Genomic DNA, 16,304 nt, shown 5'->3' on the forward strand with positions numbered 1-16,304 from the left:
AGGAAATTCAAATACTTAATCTTTTATTAAAAGAATAGTGTTTCACATTTTAGGTGTTGTTATTTCTGAAACACTGAACAAAATTGTGTTTGAGAACATTATGAATGGGATGGTAGATTGCTACTCGGATCAAAGTTAAGTACCGCGCACGATGCAATTAGATGAAGTCGTAGCCACTAGGTGTGGAAGTCAGGTGAGGTAGGTCGCTGAAGTGTTATGGCCAGATGGTATAGTCACGTAAAGTGATACACAGCATTTTTTTAATCTCTTCCAAATGTGGATTCCTCCAGCTGTTGAATGAAAAGAAGCTCATTAATATCTAGTCATGTTGTACAAAAAATTAAGTTGGCAAAAAATAATTTTTCCTGTAGCAACCCACAGCTATTTTCTACTGAAGTCCTTCATAGTCTTTATATACCAAACTAGTAACGTGTAGTTGTTTACATGCTTTTTATGTACATTTATGTCAAACTTTGCCTATTGATTTTAGGAGTATTTTTCCTGTAGTGTTCTCTTGCACGTGTAATTTAGGAAGGAGCACTTTAAAAACATCAAATCCATAGTGAGAAGCTTGGTCAGCATGAGTCTTTATTATTATTATCCTCCTCCTGTGTTTACCTGTAATATGTTACAAATAGGGAAAGAGGGAACCCTGCTTGGCATGTGAAGCTGAATTTTATTATGGCTTTGTATTGTCCAATAATTTCCTTGGTTGATGGATGGATCTACTGTATCCAAAATCTACTGGCTGAGGGAGGTTGCATTTCTAATAGAAACATCAGGACAGATAGTAATGACCTCATGGTGATGGCCAAAGTAACTGGTTCAAAAGAGAAAGGGTTCCAGAATCTTTATCAAAAAGGTGTATGGACATTTGTTTTCAAATGAGGAAGGAGCTGCGGGAGAAGAATACAAGAAGGTGGTAGAAAAAATAAAATTAAATAGGGAGCTTTCCTAGAAGCCTGCTAAGGTTTTAAGAAGTCTCTCTATTGAGTTCATTAGGTTTTGGAAAGTCCTGAAAGCAGCAGCCTTGGGGGGAAGGAACACAAAATTGGAAAGCCCTTGAAGTCCAGCTCTTTGCTACAGCCTCAGTGTTCATCATCCTGGGAGTCATTTCAGTGCCCACTGAAATGCAGTGGTACCACCTTAGCCACCCTCAGGTATTCCTCTTAGCCTCTGCTGCTGCTCCAGAGGATCTTCTGCATTTTTAGTGTCGTATCTGCTAGCCACATGTGGCTGCCTCGGGGATCCAAGGCCATTTAAACACAGGTCTCTTTTGACGTTTTTAGGTGCCTGAATCACTCTCCTTATCTAATCATTTTTAACATTGGTGATGTCACTTGCTGACATTGGTGACTGACAGGGATGTTTAATTACTGAAGGTAATTTACTTTAGAGAACTTGGTACTTTCCATATATAAACTGCCTTAGACCGTCTAGGACTGTTAAGTACCTCTCAGCTGTATTTTGAATTCTGCACGCTAATCTGAGTTGTACATTGCATAAAGCCTGCAGATACCCTGGGACACCCCTTTCTGCAAAGGAAAAGATGTTGGTGGTACTAGGGAATTGTACAGGCACTTGATGGTGACTCGTGAGTTAGGGAAGACGCGAGCTGGACCTCTGAAAACACAGGGACAGATATGTGTAGCAGCAGACAAGAACTGCGTCTGTACATCTCTGTGCACTTGAAGAACAGGAGAGAGGCAGTAAATATGGATGTTGTGCTACTCTTGGAGTTCCATGTTAAAGCCAGATATTCTTAGTCTGGCTGAGGTTTCTATGCAGCCTCTGGGTAACGTGGGTAGCTTTTGCTTATTTCTCATGGAAAAACTATTTTTATTGTGTTTCTTAAGAAAAGCAGTTAGTCCGTGTATCCTTCCTCTTCATTTTCCAACCTCCCTGTCTCTAGATTGGAGAAGTTGAGGGGAAACGCTTCCATCTAGTCTATTCTGTGCTTTAGCATTTGCTCAAGTTTTTGTATAAAAATGAATGTGGTGATATAAAACATATGGCAGTTGTATACTGTGCCTCTGAACCTAGCTGTGGGACATGGACTTTCATTTTCTATGTTTAACAAAAAAAAACAATTGAGATGTGAAATTGTAGACATTCTTCCTCATGCATGCACACACGTGCGTGCACGCACAGAAACGCACCGCTCAGCTGAAGTTTGGCAAAGTAATCAGCAAGTAGCTGAAGGTCCTTATTTGAAAGCACTTGGACTCTTATAGCTCTGTGCTGTGTCTGTGTTATATTAAAATGCGTTCAGTGGTCAGTTTAGTTATAAAACTAACCTGTATATAAAATTGGGCGATGTAGTGCCAAATGCACTGGGTTTCACACAGCTTGATTTTAAAGATGTGTGGTTGTTGATGTTTCCCACTTCTGGGGTCATGGGAGGAAATAGAGTAAGCTTCCCCTCAGCTTTTATCACTTCCTCCTGCCAGCTAAGAGGAGATTATTTTCCTTCATTTGCTGCTTCTCTTGTCAGCGAGAGAAGTTGGTATTTAGCCACATAATAAATAATACTTTTCCTGGGGAAGGAATTCTCAGACGTGGTTGTAGTAACACTGATTCCACACCCCCCGCCCCCCCTTTCTGTCTTGAGCCTAGCCTGGCAAGTTTTTGCTCAAAAAGATGTGGTTTGTATATGTGCAGTTTGCAAAGCTTGTTTGCTTTTTGCTTACAGTTTCTGAAGCTCTTAAAAGAAGTTTTTGATGGTGGATGCTTCTCTGCTGAAATGGCAACACATTCCATTCATCCTTTTTCATAAGGCTTTTGAAGGCCCTGCAGACCAGGCTTGCCGTGGGAGTATATACATGTGCAAATTGCATTGGCGTTACTTATTCTTATTCTTTTATTCTTAGCCTACCTTATAATTTGCAGAGGTAGGCTTTGCTATCCTGCTAAGCTTTGTTCTCTTCATCCAAGTGTAGGAGGGGGCTCTATACCTGCAGGCGCTAACTTGAAAATCTGTAATTGGTGGCAGAGAAGTGTAAATGGGGAATGTGGAGTGATGGCTCCCTCCATCTCAGTGGATTGTGTCTGACTGTAAATAGAGATGGAATTGGATCAGCCACTGGGTGGTTTAAGAGCAAAGCTTGCCGCTGTTTATGATGAAGATAATGGTGAATTTCTTGTTGTTAGTCCGGTTTCTCTTCTTTTACACGGTATCCAGTACACTGGAGCCTTGGGCCGTGGCCAGGGTGTTACCACAATATAATAATGACTGATTTGAAGTCAAACTTCAGAAACTTATCAGGATAAATTAAAATACTCTGCTGAGCCTATGGAATTCCTGGACAGTTAAGGGTGGGGGAAAGGAGGACGTTAGGTGGAGGTTGTACGTGACCTACTGGTAGCATGGTTTTACAGTTTCATGGATGCCACTTTTGCTGCTTCTAACCGCTTGCTGAGCAAGGGATTCTGCTTTGTGAACGGGGTGGGAGTTGGGCATGAATGCCAATAAACTGCATAAAAGCTAGGAGGTGCAGTTACTAGTGAGATTTCAGATTTATTCAGGTCTTGCTCCTGCAAATATGGTATGACCAGACTAGTGCCCTCAAGGCTCTTCAGAGTATGCTGTTTTTCCCTTGTGTGTATGCTATTTATTAATAAGTTTTCTTTGCTGTTTTTGCTCCTAGAGCTTTGTTTGTTGTTACTGCTGCACCACAAATGCAAAATAAAAGTTACTTAGCACAGCCCAGTGGTGAGAAACTGTGGTTTAAACGTATCAGCTGAGTAAGAAAAAAGTGCTTAGAAACCCTGAAAGTGAGATAGGATCAATGACTAGATTAAGCAAATCTAACCTCTTATTGCCACAGTACCTTTCCTCCCATCAAAATGATTGCTTCTGGGGCCTTTTGTTGCTGTTCTTTCTCCTCCCCTGGAACTCCTCCCTGAAATTTCAGGTATATAAGGTATTTTTTCTAGTGACTTTGATTCTTATATCAGTGTGAAAAAAGTTAATATTGATTTAGTGGGGGAGAAAACAGAAAAAGCAAGTGAGCAAAAGACTAATAGCCTGGAATGACAGCACTGTATCAATTTTCAGTTCTCTCAGAGGAATAATATGCTTATTTCCAGCAAATGGAAAAGTAGACTATGACTAAAACTGTCACTGACCTCCCACAGAATTTAATGGATTCTGGAGCTCAGAGAAGAAAAGGCAGTCATAACTAACTCAGTGATTTTAATGCACTTTCCTTGAAAGTCAGCAATTTTATGAAATGCCGTATGCAGGAAGATAAAAAGTATATATATCTTATGTAGCTGTAAAAAATTTATATTCACTGGCTTACTCTTTGACTATGGATGAATGCATTTCTCAATAAGCTTAAACGATAACATATTATAGGTTCTAGCTGGTTTATATCCTTAACATATGTTGCCAGCATATAAAATGAGCCTTTTAAAAATGATGGACGAAAACTGTAAAGCAAGCTTGTTCCTGGCCCCGTCAAGTGTCTTTTCTGTGCAAGTAGTTTCTGAACGGGCTCGCTATAAAAATGGTCCCCTTTCGTACGACAAAGGGAACGTTGCATTTGTGCACATCGATTGGCGACAGCTAAAGTAAGTACCCCTTTTGGTCCAGTGGCAGGCAGTGAAAGAAAGGACACTTTGTTGTGTGGTAAATCCACTTTTATTTTAAATAAATAAATAAATAAGCTAGCTCCTTTAATTTAAGTGTCTCTTTGTTTTTGCCTGAAACCACCAAGTGGCTGGTTCCTCTCACAGAGCTGTCTCCATTGTTTTGACACTGTAAATATTCACACAGTTGTGCTGAGCCTTCCTTTTGCAAAGGAATGGGACTACATGAGCAGGAAGATAATTTTGCTCAGAAAAGGTTAGCTGTGTTTTCGTGAGGAACCAGAATCATTGCCTATTCCCTACCATAATTTGTAGTGCAATGCCATCTAGCGTGCAAAGGTATGAAGACGTGTCAGTCTTATCAGGCTTCTCGTACTCTGGAGACTGATGACAGCGATTGATCTTCTCCTTGCATCCAGTTATAGATTACTCCAAGTTTTGCATCGTTTGGTGGAGTTGGTTGTAATACAGATTTAGCGTTGTGAACTTCCATTTTTCAAAAAATCTCATCTTTACAATTTAGCAAAGGATTGTTTGGGACTTTTGGGGAGTGAGGATGGGCTGGAGAGTAGAAAGGGGCAGAAGAAACAGTGATAATTTGTCCAGCTCAAGTAAGTACTTTATGTGGCTATGAGCCGATTTTGTATCATTTATATGTTTCGTGAATTATGTTAGGGTTGGATAGCATTTGATGAAGAAGGTGATTTTGAATCTTACAGAGATTTTTGAAAAAATGCTGACAGATACCTTTTTATAGAACTTGTGAAGAGAAATGGCCTGTACCTGTTCTTCCAGCAAGAAGGCAAGAAAGCCAGCATACTCAGTGACTGAGCATATGTTAGTGCTAGCCTAGGATCCAAAATTCATTTCTGGAGTTTAGAGCATGTGCAGTGGTCAGTAGGCCTTTGTATCTTGTGTGCTGTTATTGCACTTTCATGAGGATAAGAGACTGACTCATGAAATACAATCGCAAGTCCATGCTGGAGTTCAAATCCCAAGCAGTACCAAGTTGGAGGCTTTTTGAATCTGATTTTGCTGTTCTTTGGACCGGTTGTTGAGTAGATGTGGAGTAGATGAAACATTACTTCATCAGTCGTGCTGTCTTTCTTCATTTGTATTTTGATCTCTTAGTTGGGTCTTTTCAATTCTGCACATGGAAAGAGGTATTTATTCTTGTCGGTAGAGCAGAAGAGTTGTTACCGCTTTTGTTTTGAAAGTGCTTGTAGACTCTCTTCCTTACCAACACCCATCTTGGTATTGTGGTGTGATATCCAAATTGTTTATGTCTAAATATTGCCAGGAGGGTGTTTTGCACCAAGAGGTGGTGGTTCTTTGTAGATTCCAACAAGAAAGGCAGAAACGCTCTCAAGAAAGATAACTGTTTTATTAACATCCCAGAAAAGGTCATAGTGGGTTAAAAAATTCATGTCTTCCCATGTAATGCCAGCGAGGATTAATTTCTGAATAATCTCATTTTGGTTTCTATTGATTGCAAAATCAAGCATTAATAGAGTGTGAAATGGAAACAGAGAGAGGTAACACTAGATGCTTTATTTACATGTGTTAATCAACACAGACCCTACCCCCTCAACCCCCCAAAAAGTAAACTGAAGCCATTCATACTCTTTAAAATGCTTTGCATTTGGCTATGAACCTTGAAAAAAGTGCTACTTTGCAGATAGGTGGAAGGTCAATAGCATTTAAAAAAAAAAAAAAAAAAAGTACCAAACATGCCAGAATCCTATCAGAACCCTGAAGTTACTGTATTGTAGAAATGCCACATCAGGCTATGGAAACCCATCATTACACTGAATTAGTTTTGCTTTGAACAGTAATGTGGAAAATATTTACTTTTCCCTTTTTGAGCATTGCCTGTGGTGGAACGAATAACACAAGAGCGGGCATGTGTACTTTGTGTATCAAAGTGCCTGTTTCCAAATGTCTGGTATTATATTCACCAGGGTCAATTAACTAGTGACTAAAGGTGGTTTCCTTTGGAGACAGACTGAGTTTTTTTTTTGGCTGCAAGTTCTTAAATGGTAGGCATCACAATTTTATGGGAATTTGTGTCGGAAGCAGAGTTTGGTTTGCAGCCAGAAAGATTTTTTAGTTAACTGTTTAATTCAATTTGAGGGAATGGGGGAGGAGGAAAAGAAAGTACACCTGATTTTGATCGCACTGTAGATAGTAATAAGAGAAGATTTCTGGCAAAACACGTTATGTCATTTCTGGCTAACTCTTTGCGTTGTTTAACAGAGTGATTTGATTTGTGTTCCTGGGAAACTTGTGGATTGTAATGGTGTTTGGGGATTGGCTTTGTTGGAATGAGGAAGGTGATTTCTCTAGGAAAGAGTTGAGGCAGGTTCAAGGAAACTTCTGTATTATTCCTCTAGAGAACTTTATAATGGAGAGATGAACACGATGGATACCACAGTACCTTGATAGCTATATTCACCAGAAAGGAGTTTTACACCTTCCTGGTGCCAGTCGTAGTGCTTCTTCCTGTGATAACAGGGGAAATATTTCACTGCTGGTAGGTGTGCAGTAGGTGGAAAAAAGTAGAGTCCTCAGAAATGTCATTTCTGCCTGCACTAAAACGGGTTTAACACTTCTTTGAAGCATTGCTTGTAAGAACAGGCATGTGAGGCAGACTGCTTGCTTGCAGGAGTAGAAGCAGGAGATTTACCCATTCATTCCATGAATGGTTTCTCGCCTCTCCCAAACTGTTCCAGCTATGGCCACTACTTCTCTCTGATTAATTGTACTCCACTAAAGTCCACGTTCCAAAGGAGTGGAAGGGAAGAGCCGTATCCTGAGAACTAAGTGCAATTGTTATCTGCACTTATTGCTCTCTTAATTTAGGGTCCTTTTTTTTTTTTTTTTTTTAACCTGGTATTATAGCCTGGGAGTGGGAGGGAAGCTGGCTCTGTGTAAGGATGTTGCCATCGTGGTAAGCCTGTGGTGTTGATTCCACATCTTGTCTGGAATTCATTGACAGGCCTTCCCTAGATATTTGGAGATCTTAAGGTTCAATACATTCTTCCTTTGTTTCAGTGTTGTTTTCTTTTTGTAATAGTGTCATCCTTTGCTCATGTATGTAATTTCATGAAGTCCTAAAAATAATCTGATTTCTTTGCAGGGTGGTTCGTTTGTTTGTTTTTAATTTTTCGTGCAGTGCGTTAATAGCGTGTCCTGGATGCTTTCTCAGCATTATGCTCCCTGGTTTTGGTCTGTCTTGTTACAGTGCAGGGCATTTCACACTGTAAAAGAGACTACGATTTGTTGCCGGTGTAGGCTATGCTAAACAAAGGGAAAATCTCAGAGAGGACCGGGTATCAGGGTTTGAACGAGCATAGCTCTCTGTCATCTTCCTACATCACAGACTCTGCTTATTAAAGAAAGAAATATGAAATGTGTGAAAGAAGAGCGTTTGTTTAAAGCGTGTACTCTGCAGGGTTGGACTGAAAACGTGAACCTATGGGAAATTCCTAATGAGTGATGTTAGTGGAACAAGCCACTGTGTTAATGCTGCTAGATGCTTATGTGACAATTTGCTGTCGCTTTCTGTGCCAGCCATCCCATCTCTGAGACTGACTCTAGCGTTCCAAGCAGTGTAGGAACTTCAAACAGGGCACCATCTAGAGTCAAAACAAAACAAAACATATCAAATAATGAAACGTAAGACAGACTTCTGACATATTCAGGGTAACCTCTTAATGCTCTTGAAAGATCACGGAGGCACATGGAGTAACCTAGCAACTTTGGAGAACTGACTCAACCCTTCTTATGTGTTCTACAATTTCACTGAATTAGGCTGCAAAGTTAAAGCAGAATTTGGCCAGGAGGCTCTTTGGGCAAGCGTTGAAATAAAAGGAATGAAGTTGTGTTAAGAAACCCTCAGATGTTCAGGTTTCCGTTTTAATCTGTAAATAAACCGATTGTGTTTCCACTCTTTCATAGAGAAATAGTGCCAGGCAAGGATAGACTGGCTAAGATTAGAACCACTTTACGTGGTCAATAGTTTGCAAAATGTCTCTTTCTGAACAGAAGTGACTAGACCTTGATATTCTGGACTTGCAGAAGTGCTGTGAAATTGCAATAGCAGTATGACATGGTGCGGTGTTCAGTGGAACTAATAGTTCTTTGAATGCTTAAATTACCATACTACTTAAAATTGAAACCAAAGTTGTGGGCCAGGAGAAAGAGGTGATCTCCTCGTTGGTGGTTGTCTGTGCTCAGGTGCCGAATGATAAAATCCTGTCAGTGAATAATGATCTGCAAAATCAAATTTTGCAGACGTGTAAGTATCCCTTGCTCTACGGTCATAGTGGGCTATAGGTCACAGACCTCTTGGACAAGCTAATATGTTTAGGTTGTTAACTGACCAAAGAGGATTTTGACAGCAAACTTTTCATCATCTGAATGCTTATTTTCTTTAGGGACTATGTAGAGTGAACAGAGAACTGTTGTACCGTAGGCATTCGGGCACACATCCTGCATTGATTTGCAGTCTGCACAGCACCAGGGACCTGAGTGGAATTTCACAGAGCTTTAGCTCTGAGCAGTTTGATACCAGTGGAAAAGAAAGAACGATGAGGAATCAGCTTGCCTTAAACTGTGCTGTGTTTCAGGCATGTGATGGCAGTTTGCTGTCACTTTTTTTTTTCTTTTGAGCTGTAGCAGCAGACTTCTCTGCCGAGCCTGAACACAATCCCTGCATGCATTCCCTCGCTCTCTGTTTCTCTTGGCTCTTGTTAAACTCCACGGCTTGTCTTGTGGGACCTTTCCAATGAGAGAGCGAGCGGGAGAGAAAGGAACACCACTGATTTCTCTACAGTGCAAATTGAGCATGAAATGGGCAGTGTGGAAACGGCTAACAGGGCTATGGAGGCAGATCTTAAATGCTATTCATAGGCACGTTCATCTGAAGAAGCAGCGGCACCAGGAAGAAAGGCGAGCGAGTGAACTGAGTGTGGGGAGTTTAATTTGATTTTGCTAGCCTGGAGTTCTGGCATTTTGGAGCTGATGCCTGGAAGGTTTTTTCAACTAGCTGCTGGGAAACTGAGGAGAGACCTGGAACTGTTAGGCCTTGGCTAGGGATCCCATCCATGGAAAGAACAGATCGTTGTAGCAGGGGTAAGTAGTGCACAGCCTTTCAGAGATCCTCTCTACTTGATCAAGGGTTTTTTTTTTTTTTTTTTAACTGGCACAATATTGCAATAATGCTAAAATAAAAACAGCTGGAAGAATGCCTTAAGGGTGGTACAAAACGTTAATGTGACAGTGAAGTAAATGAATCAGATAACAATTTAACAGGCAGTGCTTCCTTTGCAGACTTCTCAGGTGTAGTTTAATTTAAAGGGGGAATTTACTGTATTTTTATGTGGACACGCTTAGTTCAGAAATTCTAAAGCTAGAGTACAATGTGATCAGTGTTCCCCTTCCAGAGATAGACCTGTGGCCTTTCGAAAGACTTTTGTAAGGAGGAAGTCAAGTCTGGAAGCCATGTTGCTGATGTATTAAGGAATTAACTGGGAGTGGGGCTAGGGAACACCCCAGGAGTGCTTTTCTGGCTCAGAAGTAGTAAATGGCTGCACAGATTTTTTTTTTTTTTGTAAACTTGTTGTGAATCTTTTGCTAATTACAGAAATGAGATGCTGCTAACAAAATTTATTGTGTTTTTTACTAGTAGATGTGTTCCAAACTGTTGCTAACAATACTTAGAACATTTCCTTTTTTATGAGGCTAGGTTTACCAAAGGTGTCTTTTTAAGATAACAATATTATCATTTATTTCCTTTTCACTAATCTTTCCTATGTCTATCTTCAAAAATAATCCTTGGAATATAAAGTAGTATTTATTGGTAAAGAAACTACATATTCACACTAAATTTTTATCTGGATGAAGAATTTTGTAAACCTTTATTAATGATTTTCTTTTCAATGCAGATATACATAAAACAGATTTGGATGTATCCTTAGTCAAGCAAGGAATTATCTAATTCCCATCTTAGATGCCATGCTGTAGAAAAATCGGTGATAGACAGATAAGTTGTTACTAGATTACATGCACTTTTTTCATTCCTAGCCAGTAAATAATTAACTTGACATGACTGGCCTTTCCTTTCTAGACTTTCTGGGAGTGACTTTGTCCATGTGCCTACTTGGCAATGAACTTGAAATTCCTGTTACATATACCTTAGGGCTATTCTAAGCTCTAATTAGGTGGTATAAATCGGTGCAGAGTATCCACAAGACCCCTGCGAAATACTTATGAGAATTACCCTTGCCCCTTTTTCGGAAATAGTACATCACTGTAGGCTTTTAGGATGTGTAGTAACTTCTCTCTTGTGCTGGCTCAGTTCTCCTGCCTTTTGTAAAGGAGAGCTGGACTTAAACCACTTCCTGTTTCCTGCCAGTTTTGCTCATTGCTTTTCATATGGCCCAATAAGCCTTTTATTCCTTGCACCCGGATTTGCATATGTGAATAAGGAGAGTCCCTTTGCATGCCTTTACTTTTCTGTGTGGTTACGTCAGGCTGAGTGGCACCTTTCATTTGAGTTTTTGGTTATGGTATGACAAGAGTTACAGGAGCTGGTGATACAGTGCCTGCAGTACTAAAAGATTGGCGCTTAATATTTGCCATAAGTCAGAGAACCTGAGAAAGGTTTTTGTGTGTTTTGTTTACGTGTTTGTATTCGGCAGAGCAGTGAGAGTGGAATAGCTGGGCTTGTTTGGACTAGCTACTCTCAAAATATGGTATTGCATGGCAGTGTTTCTCAAACCCAAAACTCAGTAACTGTGAGATTTGAATTAATAATTTGGAGTCTTTTTGTTTGACTTCTGTTTTTTTTCTCATGCTGATTCCTTACAGTGCACTGCTGTGAGTAAGTTTGTTTGTTTGTTTCTTATTTATCTTCCAGATTTTAAAAGCTATGAATTGATAGATAACAACTTGATATGTTCTGGAGCTTTAGGGGACAACCCCCTAGTAAGTACTGTGCTACTAACACTGAAATCTTAGGAGTTAGAAACGTAGAATGAGGACTGTAAAATCCTGTTCCTGCTCCATATATGCTGTGTGCATGATGTACTCTAAAAGGCACTTTCCATGAAGACACTCAAATATATCGTCGTGCTCTTACTACCTCAAAATCAAACCAACCCCCTGTGCTTGGGGCCTGGTTTATTGTACCTGGAGGCATCTGTGCCAGGAATTGCTGCAATGTTCGTAATTATATTTTGTCAGCAGTATGATATTAATGAGAATCTATAGCTGTGATCATTTAACACGTCCTTGCAAATGTTTTTATTAAGGAAATGTTTCATTTATGTGATGCATTGTTTTATGGAAAACGAATTTGAAAGAGATGACTTGTGTACCTCAAGATTATTTTAATTTCCTTTTGGCTGCACTGCGTTATTGCTTTCCTTGATTTCCGTGTGAGCCCTGATGTCGGTACAGCAAGCCACATGGGAGCTATAGGCACTGCAGCGATCGCCGCTTTCCTGTAGGAAGCTTGGCTGGATACCCTTGGACGAGGTGGCGGTGCTTCAAAATGTTTGGTGAAAATACTGTGGCTGTGGAGTAAGACATCACATGCTCCTCCTGTGCCTATCGAAGTGGAATGCTCTGTTTTCTCTGAACAACAAAACAATAGTTTAATCAGCAGCATGCCTTTGTATTTAGTGAAACCACATGCCTCTGGCCTCATGCCTCTGAGGCTGGGTTTACCCTATAAGCTTTCTTTGCAATAGCTGTGTTTACGACTTGTGTCGTAGGTGCCCTAGCAAAACTGTTTTTCCATTATATTTTATTCCACAGTATGTGTATTGGCGGTCAGAAGGAGTAGATGGCGTCGGTAACAGATTCTTCTCGTTTAGCGTCTAGCGCTTAATCCTTGGAGGACCTGTATAAGCAGAAGAGTACATGCATGTTTACCCCTGTGCTTCAGGGTTGCTGTAGCCCTGGAGTCTGGTTAGCGTGGTACTGAGCACGGCCTAATAAGCTCTCTTGAGGATGAGTTCACAGAAGTGACACATGACTGCCTGCACCCGTCCACGTACCAAACTCTCAGATACACTCCTTCAAGGATTCCCCTGGTGCGGCCAGAAATACTGAATGCAGGGACTCTGCGTGTGGCTACTGTGTGTAGCCGCTGCTTAATGTCATGTTTCCTTGTTCTCTTCTGAAACCCCGGGGACTGGAAATAGTTCCCACTACAAGAAGAGGAGAAAACGAGGTAACCAAGGAAGCAAAAAACCAAGTGTACGTGGATAGAAAGAAATCTATCAAGCAAATCTGCTAATAGTTCTGCATTTCTTCGACCTTTTTCCAAATTTTGTTACAGGTGTGAGAGATTTTGCTTCATACCAAGGAGTCAGAAAATCCAGGTTTCAGCTAACTAAGGTGAAAAGCAGTTTTTAGCCTAGTGACCTTAATATGGAAAGTTCTTGTCTCTCTCATAATGAGAATGTTTTGGCCATTATTTCTATAGGCTGGTATGCGTGGAGTGAGGAAGTTTCTTAATGGCTAGATCACATAGGACTTTAAAGATGAAAAACAAAAGCAATAAATTCCAACCAGAAAACCCACAGGTGGCAAATTCAGCGTATGGAGCATTCCTGGATGTTATGTACTCTTTGCCAATGAGTGAGCGCCTGAGGCGCTGCTCTGCATGCAGCCACATGGAGGGGGTTGTTCATTAGTTTGTTTTTATTAACATCAGATATTTTAACTTCATGAAAACATTCTGCTTTCAAACCTTAAGAAGTTGTTTTTGCCTAATGGAGTCCCTAATGGCTGCATCTCAGAAGTTTTTATGAATATTTCATTGCTTATGAAGAGTGACCTTCTTACACATCTAGATGAAATAAATGGATGAGACCATAGCTTGCAACTTAATACAGAAGAATCTGGAAAAAGTATCTCTGATACAACTCTATGAGATTTTATGTCTCGACAAGCTTAGAGATCAAATATACTTGGCTTAAGAATAGAACAAACTCCAGCAGTATGTACATAGGCTGCCTGCATTGTCAGCTCATCCTGGGATAAGGGCTTGGAAGTGAGCTTTTTCCAAGTCAGGCATTGCTGCCTGCGGTAGAGAGTCAAGTTCTGTCTTATGTCACTCCTTATTACTTCTTCAGACAGGTACGAACTAGATCCTGCTTAGATCCTGCTGTGTCTGAGAGCAGCGTTACAGTAGCAGTTTAGCGTGGCCATGCAAGAAACCTAAATTATCATCCTCAGCTAGAGCAATGTAAGGGAAATTAACACTTGTCAGACTGACTCTGATCATTGTGGTCAGAGCTAAAAGCCATAGTTTAATTTCAGTCTTAAATTTAATACTTGCACGTAGGTGCCACGTATTTTTCTGTCCACCATCTATTTGGGATATTTCCCCCGCACCTCTTTTCTACCATTTGGCAGCCACCTGCGAGGGAGTTCAGGTGGGTATGTGTTTATTAGTTGCAACAGCTAATCACCCTACAGGAACTCTGTTTTTCATATGTTCTAGCCAGCCTGGTCAGCCAACGTACTTTCTTATCTTCAAAAATATTGCAGTGGATATCTTTAATTTGGGAAGGAACTGAAGGAATATCCCAGCTGTTCCAGCCTCTCTCAAAAGTACAAATGCACAGTGTGCATGTATGACCTCACTGGAAACTTAGATTAAAGACAAAAAAACCCAAAACAACACCAAAAGAGACCTGATCTTGGGCATAGGAGGCATGTATGGAACTGTTATGGCATCCAGTATGATTAAAGCCCTTCAAGGATCCAGCTGTTGGGGTATTTGCTCTTTTCTCTAGCTGTGCATGTTTATAAACAGTGGTAGGATGTATTAGTCTGGAAGGTGAAGCTTAGCTGAAGAGATGCTGACTGTTGAATAATTGCGTTTCCATAGGAAAAAATTTCTCTTGTAATTTACAAGCTTAAAATAGTTCTGAAAGTAACTACAGGCAAAATGTGCTTCCCACAGTCTTTTAGATTTACTTAGTGCTTGTCCTTGCATAAAATTAGGCCTTCTGAGTACCTCAGCGTTTTGATGTGAACTTGTGTCTGCCAGGAAAAGAATGTAAGGTAACATTTAATTTCACCTGTATCACTAGTATCTTCCTTAAATGTTCCAGTCTTGTGTTCTGTTGTACTATGCTCAAGCCATGAAAAAAAGGGACATCTTCCTGTGAACTTCTTACCTTTTCACTGCAGAGCAGCATTTGAGTTTAATTTCAGCATGCAAATACAAAGCTGAATTATTCAGTCAACCTCAATTCCAATATTAGCAAACTTATGTGGCCAGAATGTGACCTCTGATGCTTTACACAGTTTCATCATATACACTTCACAAAACTGACATGAAAATTCAGCCACCCCGAGAGAGCTTTGCTTGAATGTCTTTTACCCTGTCACTGACTGCAGAGTCACCGCGTAATCTGTGCGGAGTTACAGGAGATGGATTTTTTTTTTACTTGTTCAGCTTTGTTTGATTCCTGACTTTCTTGGATGCCTCTTTTGAGATTTCGAGGGGATGGTTTCAAATAGCAGTAAATAAATGGAGTTTCAGGTATGAAAATATTCTTTAAGCATTTCTTTTTTGTCTTTATTTTCATCATTACCTCAAAACATTTGTGCTTGGATTAAGAAGCCACTCGGTCACAAAATGTTCTTTTCCTGCTCTGAAGCCACAGGCTCATTATGTGGAGGAGAAGGCAGGAGAGGATGGAGAGTTGTGTGGGAGTAAAATTAGTACATTTCCCGAGATAAATTCTGGAGAGGGGAGGGGAAAAAGGCCAGATAAATACATTTGTGTTGTCAGAGTAATTAGTTGGAAAACATTCCCCTGTGCAAAAGGATTTGCCCACCTAAAACTTTGAATGGAATAAAGCACTAACTTCAAAGGTATCAAAAAAACAGATGCCCCATTACAAGAAGGACTGATACAAGTAATGGATTGAGGTAAATGAAGATACAGTGGTGTTTGAATCACCAGGCTAATTTAGGAGATAGTAAAAGTGTTGTCTGTTACTTGAGAGACTAGAGCTGAGAGGGGGGAAATTTTTTCTTACAATGAGTCTGCAAGTCTGAGTTTAACCAGGCATTGTTAAGGCACTTCTTCAGGATTTGTCCCAAGGATATTTGGACCCTAGAATTTTTTTTTAATAAAGCAGAGAAATATTTAACAGGGAAAATTAGCCTCATGTTTCTTGCTCTTAGCCATCAGACATACTTTTCACCCAATACATACATTCCAAAGTGATGCATAAAGGTGGCGTTTGTCCTGTGGTTTTTCACTCGTCTGATTTGCTAAATTGCACAAACATTGTAAATTAATGAGAGGACAGACATCAAGGAGACATTGAAAGTGTGATGTTTTAGAAAGAAAAAAGTTTTTTCAATATTGTCAGAAAAATTATCGGATGTAATAGTGGTTTGTAAACTTAATGAGCTTTTGCTATGGCTGAGCTTGGGCAGCAGCAATCTCAGTTGCGTGTGTCTGGCTGCTTTTGCCAGGGAGTAAACCTTAAATTCCATCTTGGAAAAATGTGGAAAGATTACCAGGTTTCCTTGGAACAATGACATGTTCTTTGCCAGGAAAAGCATCAGCCTTTCCACAGACTTGTAACTCCTGGCAAAAGACAGTTCTTCAGCATTCTTGCCATCTCTTTTCTCCTTGACATTTCTACAGATGTGCACTCTGTTTGAGA

At 40.2% G+C, this 16,304-nt stretch overlaps 1 protein-coding gene across 12 annotated transcripts in view; it reads left to right on the forward strand.

Moving 5' to 3' along the window:
• ARHGAP32 (Rho GTPase activating protein 32) overlaps positions 1–16,304 on the forward strand; it is a 290,155-nt gene that overhangs the window by 158,170 nt on the left and 115,681 nt on the right. Inside the window, exon 1 of one of the 12 annotated variants that reach the window (XM_068916549.1) lies at positions 9,256–9,729. The exons of the other annotated variants lie outside the window; for them this stretch is intronic. The gene's annotated coding sequence lies outside the window, so the exon portion shown is untranslated. Of the gene's footprint in view, positions 1–9,255; positions 9,730–16,304 lie in introns of those variants that run through there. 12 annotated transcript variants of the gene reach the window in all.

The sequence above is a fragment of the Struthio camelus genome, chromosome 22 (genome assembly GCF_040807025.1).
Source record: "Struthio camelus isolate bStrCam1 chromosome 22, bStrCam1.hap1, whole genome shotgun sequence".
In the NCBI taxonomy this organism is placed as follows: domain Eukaryota; kingdom Metazoa; phylum Chordata; class Aves; order Struthioniformes; family Struthionidae; genus Struthio; species Struthio camelus.